The sequence below is a fragment of the Oreochromis niloticus genome, linkage group LG17 (genome assembly GCF_001858045.2).
Source record: "Oreochromis niloticus isolate F11D_XX linkage group LG17, O_niloticus_UMD_NMBU, whole genome shotgun sequence".
In the NCBI taxonomy this organism is placed as follows: Eukaryota; Metazoa; Chordata; class Actinopteri; order Cichliformes; family Cichlidae; genus Oreochromis; species Oreochromis niloticus.
Window position 1 is genome coordinate 631,653 of NC_031981.2, and position 14,554 is coordinate 646,206.

The window sequence follows — 14,554 nt, forward strand, 5'->3', positions numbered from 1 at the left end:
CAGTTGGTTTGTCTCATATTTGTGTTTTGTCCTTGTTGCACACAGACGTGCACTGTAGCGTCGTTTTAGATTCACACTGCTGCACTCAGACACTAACATTAACAGAGAGAAGCCCCCGTCTCTCAGGAATTTGAGGGGGACGATCTTCCTGGACCGCTGATGGTCCACGAGGTCCAAAGCTTTACTTTTCTTTGCTATCCTGTAGAAATGCAGGAATGAGGCTTGATTATCTTATAAGATGATTCTGAAAATTGGTCAGCCAATGAGACGACCTCACTCGCCGCTGTCCTGCAACCATACTGTATGATCACATGAGGAAAAGGTGAATTATAAGTTTGCAGCTCTCATATTCATGTAAATATCAGTCACACGTTTTTTCTGTTACTGTAAAAAAGACAAAAACAGAAAGAGAAGTTTAAACTTTTTATTCTACAAGCTGTCACATTTTGCAGCATATTTCCATTCATTAAAAAGTCAAAGCTATGTAAACGTCCACTGACCTGCACTCAATCTACAGCAGGCGGTGCTGGACCAAGGCCAGGAAGATCGTGAAGGACCTCAGCCATCCCAACAACGGACTGTTCTCTCTGTTGAGGTCAGGAAAGCGATTCCTGAAGACCAACACAGAGCGACTGAGGAGGAGCTTCTTCCCGCAGGCGATACGGTCTCTCAATCACACCAGCACATAGTACTGACCCACACATATGGTTCTTACACACACACTGGACATTTGTTTACATTTGCCATCTTGTTATTGATTAACAAGATCACTCTGTCACAAGTCACTTAAATAAATCACTTTTAAGCATATTTGCACTGCACAAGACACTTAAATATGTGGATTGCACAACCCTGGACATTATATTTCTTCATTACCATTTATTACTCGTACAGCTGCTCTTATTGTTCTATATTTCTTCATATATTCTTATATATTTTCTATATTGTGTATTTTGTTGTACAGTTATTTTATTTTTAACTTTAATTTTTATATTTTATTTTATTTTATTCTTTCCTAGTTAAATTTACCCTTCATTTTAATTTTCATATTTATTTATTTCCTATCCTATTCATAGTCTTTTATTTTAGGTCACGAGCAGTTGTCTAAGCATTTCACTGCATCGTACTGTGAATGTGACAAATAAAAATTGAATTTGAATTTGAATTTGACAGGATGAGTGATACACCTCGCTGGAGTGGCACAAATAATTAGTGTGGGATATTACTGTGACACCTAATTGTTCTGTAAATAGTTTTAAATAATACCAAAGCCTGAAGCATTGCTTGTATATTTATGTAAAGAGTTCCATATAACATTGCAAAATTTGTGCACAAGTTTTTGAAATTTACAATTTCTATTTGATTTTCATGTTAGAAAATAATTTGCTAAAGTTTTTTGTACGCTGATGTTTTTTTGTGTGTAATTTTAGATTAATTGTGTTAACACAGTGTGTCAAAATGAAAAAATGACTAAATTCAGACACGTGAGGTTGTGCTGAAAAGAATGATACCAAATAAAGCATGAAAAGCATTTTTAAAGGTGAAATAAAAGGATAAAATCAAAAGTAGTCTACAGCAGACTCCAGTGTGGTAAAGCCCTAAAGCATTCCTAAGAATTAGAGCTGAATGTCTCGACTTCACTGTTGTTAACTGATGAACACACAGAATGAATCCATGTGTAGTGAAGTTCAAATTTAGGAGATTTTAAAACCATTCATTATAAAAACATAAAATCTCCTCATTGTACTACAGCTTGCATTAATTCAAGAACATATTGTATACAGAAATAAACAAATACGAGCTGCTGGAGACATTCAAAGTAAAATGTAAAGAGCAGAACCTGCTGTGGTTCTTAAGCTGGGCATGTGTTCCACTAGAGGGAGGCATTTTAAAGTCAACTGAGCTGCTCCATGTTAGAAGTCATGTGGAGCAGATGTAGCTCATAAATGTGCTTCAGCTCAAGCAGTTTTCTTCATTAGACTTCCTGAACTGCGCGGCCACAGTCTCCTTTTATTTCATTTCCTTATTATATTTTCAGAGACTTCAGATTCGTATGTTTTGTTAGAAGGTGATGTGACTGACTTATTCAGGAGTGTCAGCTGCTCATATGATGAACGCCTCAGCGCTACACTTGAAGGTGACTGGCTTCATAGGTGTGCACTGGAAACAGTGAAATTATCATCAAGGTTGCTTTGGGTGGCTGCTTGCTACATTGTGTCCTTTACTGTAAGCAAACCTGTTTCATGGGAGCTCATTTGTTCAGGACCTTTGGCTCCTCCAGGGTCTGTCCCATTCCTCAGACCAGAACAGAACAGGTACGTTTATAACCAACAGCCTCAGACACGCCCACTACGCCTTACTCACAATGAATGCAGCATAACTGGGACTGTGCCTACATCATCAGTTTAATTCCAGTTTTGTTTTCTGTGGCGTCATCAGAAATCCTAAAAGGTTGAAAACTTACAATAAAAAAAAAGCCTGACAAACGCCCCAAAATATTAACACTAAAACAACACACAGCCACAGCCATGAGCAGCACTTAGAAATAAATGATTCCCAGTGTTCCCAGATAATATTTACCCAAACAACAGACAATGGTAGCCATTTTACCCGGTGTGTGTGTGTGTGTGTGTGTGTGTGTGTGTGTGTGTGTGTGTGTGTGTGTGTGTGTGTGTGCGTATTGTATTTTTCTTTCGTTTTTACTAACAAATGACTGATGAGTATTTAACTTAAAACAAACACGCCTCAGCTGTCAGCCATTCTGTTCATTCTGTGTGGGAAACAGTTAAAGTAAAAATCTCTTGACTAAGTTAATATTTTTAATTGCTGCCATATTTTCAAACTATGTGAAGATCCCTGACAGAATTTGATGGATTATTAATTTAATATTTATGACTAAAGTCAACAAATAAATAAATAATAGATATTATTAATATTATTATAAAAATTATACATAATTTTTTAAAATAATGTTTTATTGAATTCTGGTTAAATAAAGAATAATGTGGACGTTGGGGGTCTGGTTTTTCTGTCCGTCAGCACAATGAGGGTAACCATTAGTGAACACAGACATACATGATCCACTTCATATGTTTTAGTCGACGGCAGCACAGAGCAAAAAGCTTGTGCTGATCCCAGTTATTGGACTGTAGGTAATTACCATAGGTAATTTAAATATTATTGATTTCCGCTCTTGCATGATGGAATTGAACACTTCAGCCAAGCAACCGGTTTTAATCATCCATCTGTGTGTTAAATAGAGTGGCGGGGGCGGGAGATTGTGTGGGTGGCAGGCTGCAGACAAAACTGATTTTTTCCTTTTTTTTAAAGAATAATTTTCTGATAAGTCCACTCTTCAAGAGGCCGTCATTACTAATCAATCAGTGTTAACATAAAAGCCCCCTTTTTTAACTTAATTACAATTCTGGTGTTTTTAGATAACGAGGACAGTGCGCATTGTGTGTTTCTGTGCACAAAGTGGGATTGACAAAAAAAAAAAAAAAAAAAAAAAAATGATACTAGCAATTCATTCATTAAAATATTCCCAAATCTCTTTCATGTCTTCTTAATTATACCGAACCATAATGGAAGACCAATTAATAAAAGCAGAAAACTCCACCTGGGAGACACACTTGTGCATTCTCCACTTTTCATTAGGTCATTTCTCACAAAGGATCACTATTTCTAGTTTTAATATTTTAGTGTTCTAACTTAAGTTTTAGAATTCTCTGCAGGTAGCGTACTACATCATTTTGACAGTTCAAAGTACTGAAACCTTTGGAGTAAAGTGTTTTTTATTAAATTCTATTAACATAATTTATGCTTGTCAGACACCCTGCCTTAGCAGAAGCTGTGTTGGAGCTGTGGTGAAATTCCAGCTCAATATTTCATCCGCTGGTTCCCTCAAATGAAAGAATGGGCTGCTAAGATACATGTGACACAGCGGTGATGATTAGTGCCAGAGACAAACTGCCCAGCGCTCTGTGTCATCTTTCACTTATGGCATAAACCACAGAAAGTGTCTAAGATGAATATGTAACTCTTAATGTACCCATCACTTCAAAGAATTTATCAAATACATTGTGTTCACCACGTTTGTCTTTGTCACGTCCATCCGTCCATCCATCCATATTTGGGGTGCAGAAATCATAGAGATGAGGTTTATCACCAATTGTGGATGTTCTAAGATTTCAACAATTGGAAAATCTTTCTCAGACGTTGGGGAATCATTGGGCGCTTTGAGGATGTGGTGTTTACATGTTCGTGTTTTATCAGTTCATCTCGCTACATTTTTTTTTTATAGTGCCGATTCACAACAACAGTTACCTGAAGGTACTTTACACTGTAAGGCAGTGGTTCCCAAACTTTTTTTGCCAGGCCCCCCTTTGTTTTACAAGAAAAATGTTCGCCCTCCCGCACAAACACATAGTAAACAATTAAGCAAATACAAGTAAACGGCAATAAATTACAGGTAGTAATAAAATATACTACTAACTCTTTTACGCTGCGTCCACACCTACACGGGTATTTTTGAAAACGCAGCTGTTTCTATGCGTTTGGGTCTTTCGTCAACACGTAAACGGCGTTGCGATTCACCGAAAACGGAGATTATTTAAAACTCCTTTTTTGCGTTTACATGTGGACGAGGATTACAGAGTTCGTCACGCAATGTCAAAGGTATGTGCCTCTTTTCACGTCACGCTGTGCGCCACGTTATTGTTTACATGAGATGAATTGCAGAATGGCAGATAGAGACAAAATACTGTTAATCTGACTATCTGCAGGTTTTACACACTTACATACACACACGCAGTTACTGTCCCTGCATTTAGAAAGGCAGAGGCGTCACGCTGTGATTATTTTACGTTGTTTTTTTTTTCCTGTGTAATAATATTCAACATTGCTGTCAATACATTTTTCAAAAAATGTCTCTCTGTGCAAAATGGGTTCAAAAACAAAAACAGCTGTGGGATACTGTTTGTCCGTGATTTGGAGAGCCCAGCGCTGCTCCCGACGCAGGGAAACTAATTCTGCAGGGGAGACCTACCTCGGCACTTGTGCAGGTGAAGCCAAAGGGAAGATATGCTTCACCATATTTTCTAGTCTTTGGCTTGGAAGGAAGTTGGTTTGGAAACATATTTGGCGATGCTTCATGTCCTGCTTTGCGTTTGTGTGGGAGCCCCGTCAAAAACCTGTCCACAGTGTCCAAGCGCTCTTTTTTTTTTTTTCTTTTCATACCGCGCCCCCCTGCAATGGCTCTGCGCCCCCCTAGGGGGCGGGCCCCACACTTTGGGAACCTCTGCTGTAAGGTATGTCTGTGAAGGTTCTCAGTCATCCAGGTCATCGTAGTCAAAGGAGTTTGCAAAGAAAAGCGTCTGGACTTCTTTAAGTTGCTTGAAGACGTTTCACCTCTCATCCGAGAAGCTTCTTCAGTTCTAAGGTCAAATGGCCGAGAGTCCCAGATTTAAACCCAGTGGGAGTATCCCCCCAAAGAGGGACAAAGGACCCCCTGGTGATCCTCTAATCACATGCGCCAAGGTGTGAAAGCGGGTGTGGTACCTAATCAGCCAGGGTTTCGGGTGAACTCATTGTGAAACCTGGCCCCACCTTGTCATGTGAATTCCTGCGGTCAGATGGCCCAGGATGTGAGTGGGCGTTTGACTTTGACTTTGACTCTGCTGTAAGGTAAAGATACTACAGTATGAGAGAGTTCAAGAAGAATATTTAAGCTGTTCAAGTTTTGTGTTACATAGTTGAGTTCTCCAAATGTCTCCATGTTTGACTTTTGTTTAATTAAAAAAAAAAAAGATTACAAACGTGAACAATACGGAGTTCTGCTAAACTGAAAAATGTGAATGTTGTACTCATTTAAGTAGTAGTTACTGAATGTTTTTGAATTGAATTGAATTATTAACCATGTTAGTTTTATTGTAGTCAAAAGGTACATGTCAAATGTAGTCAAGATACTGAATCTCTGATAAGCCTCAACTTTAAGGGCATCAGCTTAAAACACTTATGACAGCTGGTTGCCTACTGAGTTCTTTCTCAGTTTACCACAAAGGCCCTAGGGGCTTCCTCCACTCCTCAAGACCCCTCTGTTCCAGTTTCTCCAACCTTCATGGAGCAGGAATCACAGAATCTTTGAGAACATGGTGACTTCCCTTCTGAACTTTACAATCTTAACATCCAGATGTCAGACTCTCCACTGTGTCTGTTCCAGGAACCCATCTGGAACACTTGTCTGAACTGAACAACACTCCACTCTGCTGACCACAGTGGCTGTCTGTATGTGCAAATGGACTTTATTATTTCCATCAGGGGTGTCCAACTCCAGTCCAGAGAGCTACTGCCCTGCAGCTTTTAGACGCATCCTTGTTCCAACACACCTGATTCAAATGAATGGCTTGTTATCAGGCCTTGATGAAGAGGTAATCCAACCATTTGATTCACCTGTGTTGGAGTAGGCATGCATCTAAAAGCTGCAGGACAGTAGCTCTCTGGACTGGAGTTGGACACCCCTGGTCTACATATCCACACAGTCAGAGGGAATGGCTCTCCATCAGAAACATTAAACATTTAACGCAGATTAAAAAGCTGTTCCCTTCTTTTCCACCTGAAGTGGTCAGTGTTACAAACCTAACACCTTATAAGCCTTATATACTTATTTTACCCACTGTAAGTTTAAACACCTTCAAAATGACTAAAAGCCCCAACTTACAATTTATGCAATACAAAGCTCTCCAGCACACACTATACAAGGCAAAGGATTTTCCAAATGGGCCGTACGCAATCATTGTACACTGAGGTGCTCACTGAGCCAGCTGGACTTGGCCACAACAACTGCCTGCTGTCGGTCCTCCTCTGGCTAAGATCCTGGGATGGTGCCGCGTCGAGCAGCCACTGAAAGTCCTCAGTACTCCACCTCCAGGCCAACCATCTTGGAGCCCTCCAGTCTTCACAAATGGCAGATGAGAATTCAAATTCAATTCAATTTTATTTATACAGCGCCAAATCCCAACAACAGTCGCCTCAAGGTGCTTTATATTGTAAGGTAGACCCTACAATAATACATACAGAGAAAAACCCAACAATCATATGACCCCCTATGAGCAAGCACTTTGGCAACAGTGGGAAGGAAAAACTCCCTTTTAACAGGAAGAAACCTCCGACAGAACCAGATGAGAACTCTTCTTATTGGAGACTCAGTAATTTCAAATATTAAAACAAGCTTGGCCATAACCCACTGTTTCCCGAGAGCAACTCTTTGAGACATAGGTTAGAGGAAAAGGCTCCAGAAATTCTTGCAGAATGGCAAAAGTCATTTTTCATGCATCCACATAGTGCAATCAAGCTACTCAAAAAAGGCTTTGAACGCTTATTCTTCTCACTAAACAGACATGGAGCACATGTTTTCTGTCTCTGTTTTCTACAAATTCTGACCAATGATGCTTCCAGCCCTGCAGATTACTTTGTTGATCCTGCTGGCATCTCTGGCACTGATGCTGCCCCCCCCCCAGCAGACAACAGCAAAATAGATGGCACTTTCTACCACAGGCTGGAAACATGTTGGTGCACACATTAAAGGATCTGAGCTTCCTTACAAAGCATCACAGCAACACTCTTCATCCTCCAGTCAAGTCTATTATTCAGGTGCATGCCCAAGTACCTGTAGCTGTCCACTCTTTCTTCACCCATGATGTCTTCAACCACCATCTCCTTTTGTTTTGCTGACATTTAGACCACTCCACAGCCGAGAGTCAGCACGCTGCAACAGCATCATCCACCCTCAAAAAGATACTGGTAAGCAAACTGAAGAGGGTCGAGTAAGAACCAGTCTCTCCAGCACCTTCATGACATGTGACGTCAAGGCAACTGGTCTGAAATCATTAAGGTCAAAAGGGGCGGCTTTCTGTGACACTAAATGTGATGTCTTCCGTAGTGTTGGTACCTTTTCCTGCAGCAGACTCAGATACTGCAGGATGTGAGAAAGCTGGGCAGCACAGGACTTCAGGAAGCTGGAAATGACACGATTAAGGCCTGCTGCTTTACCTTGGTGTAGTTGCTCCAGTTCTCTCACGTCACAGTCATTTATAAAAGGGAAATTTGTGAGGAGGGTGTGGATGTATGGGGGAAGGAGCATGTAGCGGTGCATTGTTTGGTGGCTGAGGAGGTGTTAAGATTGGCAATGTGTGAGGAGGGGCAACAGGAGGTCCAGTAATGAACCTGCTGATAAACAGATTCAGCTCATTGGCTCCAGGCTACCTCCCCGCTGCTGATCTCTTGATTGAAGCCAGTGATCAGTTTCATTCCTCTCCACACTTCTTTAATGCTATTCGGGTGGTGTCTCCAACTTCTTTTTGGCATGCATCTTTACCATGCTTGTTATTTAGCGGATAAAATAAGTTAAATGTCACAGTTATTATTGTCCGGCGGACCGGGCCTTCGCGGTCTAAGTGGGCTGGGTCCTCCAAAAGCTGGGTAGGCCGCAAGTGAGTGACTGTGAGGGTCTAGCCTTCAGAATGACGTCACGAGCTCTCTCGGGAAAGTGAAACTCGGCCGTCTGCTCCTTGCTATCTAAAATATAACCGGACGCTGGCGTAGATTCTCGACCATCTCACACTTCTGTTTAATCAGTTTTCTGTTTGACGTTTATTCAGCTGTGTGAAAACCCCGGAGGAACCCACCCGAGGGATTAATAAAGTTAAATTTAATCTAATCTCTTTAATCTCAGCCGAACCGATTTACTCACGAACAAATAAAACACTGAAAAAAGCCAAACAATAACATGTTTAATAAGTTATTTAAGTGACTTATATATCATGTTTAACCTGAGTAGCGAAAGACTGCGGGGGTTTGAAAACGATGTGCCGGGAGTTTGCTGTTCTCGCCGGCTCAGATATTTGAAGTTTACACAGCTACATTCTCGCCTGAAAATATGTTAAAAGTTTATTTTGCGACCCAGAAAGAGTAATAAGAGTAATATTAAAACTAAGTAGCTGCAGTAGTAGTAGCCATTGTTGGAAAGTGGAACTGGCTGGGCCAATCTGGGATATGGTTTTTCAAATTTGTTGTCCGGGTGAAAATCAGGAGAAATTCCGGAGAATGGTGGCTCCAGGAGATTTTCGGGAGGGGCACTGAAATTCGGGATTCTCCCTGAAAAATCAGGAGGGTTGGCATGTATGATCTTTACACCTTCTCAGCCTTTGTTTCAGTTCATGCTGTATCCTTTTCAACTCGTCTTTGTTCCCAGACCCGAAAATCCTCTTTTTTCTCACTCAGTAGGACATTCAGGTCTTTGGTCGATCCACGGCTTGATGTTGTGAAAACCGCGTTCAGTCTTGGTGAATAGGAAGTCTTTGATGGACAATATGATTTGGACCCCACACAGTGTTCGGGCGGCAACTGTTTCCTTTGAGTTTATTTAATTTGCACAAAATGTTTCATATATTGGCACTGACGTTTTCCCAGGACTGATCAGTTTTCCGCTGAATCCACTCTCCCCACTCAGGTTCCCGGCATCACTAAAAAGGGAAAAGAGTTCATCAGCCTGATTACCTCCTCCTAGACCTCAGCCTCCATGGTACTACCCTTCAAGCCTGCTGCACCACCCCTCCGCTGCAGTGGAGCCAAACACCACCCCCCGCCACACACACCCCCGTGAGTGAGAGAGGAAAAAAAAAAAATCAGCCACGACCATCTGCACCCCCAGCCTAGGGATCACCTTGAACTTAAATGGCTGCAAAGCCAGATACCACCAGGTGACCTGAGCATTGGCATCCGTCATGTGGTGGAGCCATTGTAGCAGGGCATGGTCTGAGCAGAGCGTGAATGAGCGTCCCAGGAGGTAACAGCGAAGGGAAATGACGCCCGCTGGATTGCATGATACTCCTTTTCCACAGTGCTGTACCTCATTTCTTGTTCTGTCAGCTTCTGGTCTGATGTACAAGATCAGGTGGTCGACCTGATCTTGTACATCGACTACAAAACTTACAATGTTCCCAGGTAATCAATATTTGCCCCTCTGGATGCAAAGCAAATGTCCACACAACAGTTGTCCCATAGTTTTTCCAAGCATGTCTGGAGTCACGGCAGCCACTGATGTCGTTATGCTCCCTACTGGCAACTGTGTTAAACTCATGCAAACTCATAAATCTCCTGTTTAATGATTGAAAACACAGTAGGTGTAAAGTATTACTAAACTCAGAACACAAAATCCTGTCCATTCAGCAAACAGAGCGTTTATTTTTCAAATCAAGGCAAAAGTTCTGAACATGGGGAGAGAGCCGGAAAACTCTTGGCACATCAAATTAAGTAATCCATATCAGTTAACACGATTTCTGAAATCTGTGAAACCTCTGGAGAAAAGACGTCCGATCCGAAAATGATTAATGACCAGTTTAAAATGTTCTATTCCAACCTTTACACTTCAGATCCGCTTGATATAAAAAAACGTTGCTGAAATGCCTGATAGATTACCGATTCCACAAATATCCGTAAATGACAGAACAGAAACTGATAGAGAGATAACCATTGGTGAAATTGTTGAAGCAATTAAATCAATAAAGTAACAAGGCACCGGGACCTGATGGTTTCCCTATTAAATTATATAAAATGTTTATAGACAAACTAGCACCAATACTCAAAGTTGTATAGAGGAAATATTCTTTCAAGAGAAACTACCTGTTGGGTTTATGTTTTATTATTTTCATTTATGCTTAGAAGTATATAATCGTTTTTAGATTGAAAGAATGTCTCATCCTGGGAGGTCTGTAACAATTCTGTGTAGCGTGAAGAGGGGAGTGCGTTCACTCCTCTTCAGAGTGTTCTGGCATAGATCACACGCCTCCTAGGGTCAAGAGAGGTCGTATCTTCTCCTGCTGATATATGGTATAGCAAACACACGTATATCTGTTTGAGTGTAAGAGCCTTTTGTTTAAGTGAACTGCTGGACTCCCTGGCTCCAGCAGGTGTGGGGAGTCTTCACAGGGTCACATCTTGACCCCCCCCACACCTACACGACACACGGACAAGGTATTCTTTCACATGTATGCCTATGTAAAACGTCATATGTTAATGAACTTATGCATATTCATGTAACCTCAATAAAGAGCAGTGTTACGAGGGAGCAGACGAGAGCAACTGGGGTCAAGCGAAGGAACGGCGCTCGTCACAGTTCTCTCCCTCGTGCACGAGATCATAGAGCTCTGCTTGGTGTCCAATGCTTTTTGCTGTTGTAGTAGAATTGTCTCGTTCCAGTGAGGGGTTTGTGCTAGACCAGGGGTCTCGAACTCCAGGCCTCAAGGGCTGGTGTCCTGCAGGTTTTAGATCTCACCCTGGGTCTAAACACCTGAATCAAATGATTACTTCATTACCAGGCCTCTGGAGAACTTTAAGACGTTGAGGTGGTGATTTAGCCATTTAAATCAGCTGTGTTGGATCAAGGACACATCTAAAACCTGCAGGACACCGGCCCTCGAGGCCTGGAGTTCGAGACCCCTGTGCTAGACAGACCCATCACTACCAGATACTATGAAACAAGCCATAATTTCTGTGCTGTACCCTTTGTACAGCACAGAGGGTACAAAGGGTAAGGATCCCTCACAATGTGTTATGTGACGGCTGTGTGCAGGCAGGAAAAGGACCCAAAGTGCAGACTCCAGAGACAAACGTGAACTCAAAACAGCTTTAATACTGAACTCAATGTAACGAACTTCCAAAATACAAACAATAAACACAGCCAGAACACACAGCATAAATACAGGTGGATAAGGGTAGATCACGACACGGACAAACTGAAACACAGGGCTTAAATACACAGAGGGAGCAATCAGGGAATGGGCAACAGGAGGGAAACACAGCTGGGGTAAATCAGGCCTAACGAAACAGGGGAAGCAAAACCAGATACATTAACATAAGACACGCACCTCCAAAGTAAAACAGGAAACATAACACAGACTGAACTTAAAGACAGACTCACAGGCAGGCACTGCAACAGAGGGAACAGAGACGTAAACCATAAGAACTCTAACAAAGAAACCAAAGACTAGAAATGATAAATAACATAATAAACTCAAAACTCTGGGTCAGCGACCCAGGCATCCTAACACAATGCAGCTCCTACTGACCGGTGAGCCTCTTAAATTGTGATTACAAAATTCTCACAAAAATCTTAGCTAATCAAATCGATCTTATACTGCTAAAAATTATCAATCATGATCAAACCGACTTTATACCAGGGTGACAGTCATTTTATAATATGCGCCGCCTACTTAATATCCTATATGCATCAGAGCCAAAAGAAAAGTCAGAAAATAATAATTTCTCTTGACGCAGAAAAGGCCTTCGACCATATAGAATGAACATATCTTCATGCGGCCCTAAATAAATTTGAATTTGGATCATTGTTTCAAAAATGGATTAAAATACTGCCTTCCTCTCTGGTTGCGGCAGTGAGGACAAACAATGTAACTTCTGACTTTTTTCAGCTTAGTAGATGCTGCAGGCAAGGCTGTAGTTTATCTCCCTATCTTTTCAACTTAGTAATCGAACCTTTAGCTATCGCTCTTAGGGAGGACAGTCAGGTTGCCAGAATCTCTAGGGGTGGGACAATGCGCAAAGTATCATTGTATGCAGATGACTTATGCAGATGTTCCCTATTAATAACAAAGAGAAAGACTTCTCTGCCTTCCCCTTTAAATTAGAAAAAGAAATGTTTAAATATTTGGGAACAAATATAACCCGCACAATAATGGAGTTGCAGATTCATAATTTTGACACTTTGTTAAAACAAACATCACAAGATTTTAAAAAATGGGCAACACTTCCAATCTCATTAGCAGGCAGAATAAATATAGTTAAAATGGCGGTCTTACCAAAATTTCTCTATGTTTTCCAAATGATTCCTGTTTTCATAACCAAATAAATTTTCAAAGATTTAAACAGATTAATAGCAACATTTATTTGGAAAAATTCAAATCCCAGAATGGAAAAAACATATTTGGAAGTACCAAAACAGGCTGGTGGGCTAGGGTTGCCAAATTTTATCTTTTATTACTGGGCGGCTGAGAATAGCGAGGGTGAGGCTTGGGTAAAAATGGAACTGATGTCTAATCCACTTCCCCTCTTAACCTCATGCCTAGCTCTAAATCAAAAAGAAAATAACAAATCCAATTGTAAGAACATCTATTAGAATATGGCTTCAATTCAGAAGGCACTTCTGTTTGCAACAGGTTAGTAATTTTTTCCCTGTTGCTTTTAACCCTTTTTTTGCCATCCATTTCAGTTAAGCATTCCAAATTTGGCATAATAATGGTTCGAAGTTTTTTTTACAATTTATTTTCAGGAGAAACTTTTAACACCTTTGACGCTTTGATGAGAGATTACAATATACCAACCTCACATATGTTTAGATATCTGCAAATACGAAGTTTTGCAAAAACATTGTTTCCTTCATTCCCTTACCTACCTCCTAAAAATCAAGTGGATGCTATTTTGGAAATGGATCCTTTTGGCAAAAGGCGAATCGCCGTCATATACAAACTGATACAGAGCTTAAGGCCTATTACTTGGGAAAAAACTAAAAATTAATGGGAAAAAGACATTGGCGTGGATTTATCTGATGATGAGTGGAGATCTTGCTTGAATCATATACATACTTCCTCCCTTTGCATTCGCCATGGTTTAATTCAGTTTCAAAATTTTTCCCAGAAGCCGATCCTGCCTGTCCCAGGTGTGGACATAATCCAGCAAATGAGGGACACATGATGTGGTCTTGTCTTAACCCTGGATAATTACTGGGGAAATGTATTATCTCACATCAGTGTGCAGAATTTAGTGCTTGATTTCTGCATTGGCATTTTTGGAGTTGTGCCACCTCAATACGAAATTAGTAAATCTCAGGAAAATACTATAGCATTTGCTACATCGCTTGCCTGTAGACTCATTCTATTCCACTGGAAGTCCGATAAGGCTCCTTCATATATACAATGATTAAAGGAGGTGCTTTTCTTTTTACCACTGGAAAAACTTAGATACAGAGTTCTCTCATCACAACAAAAATTCTCTGCGACTCTGGAACCCGTTTATTGACTATATATAAACGTATTTTCTAGATGTGTGACGTACATTTTTTGTTTATTTTGTTTTGTTTTGTTCTGTTTCTCTTTACATGAGCCTCAGGTGTGTGTGTGTGTGTGTGTGTGTGTGTGGGGGGGGGGGGTTCTTTCTTTTCTTTTCTTTTTTTATGTATAATCGCAACGTTTTCATTTTGTATTGTGACCATGATTTGTGTAAAGCGATTAAATTTAAAAGAAATCTCAAAAAAAGAAAAAAAAAGAAAGAAAACACAGTAGGTGTTTTCAATGTCATTATCAGTGAACAACTATTATTCTTTTGATACATGCTGAGCTGTATATTCTGCTGCTAATATATGGAGAAGTCCTGCTCCTGCATTTTGAACAGTGTGAAGTCTGTTGATGGGTATTATTTGATATTTGGTTCAAATAATTGAAATCTTACTCTCAGCTTTAAGACTTCAGGAATGATTCGTCCATTT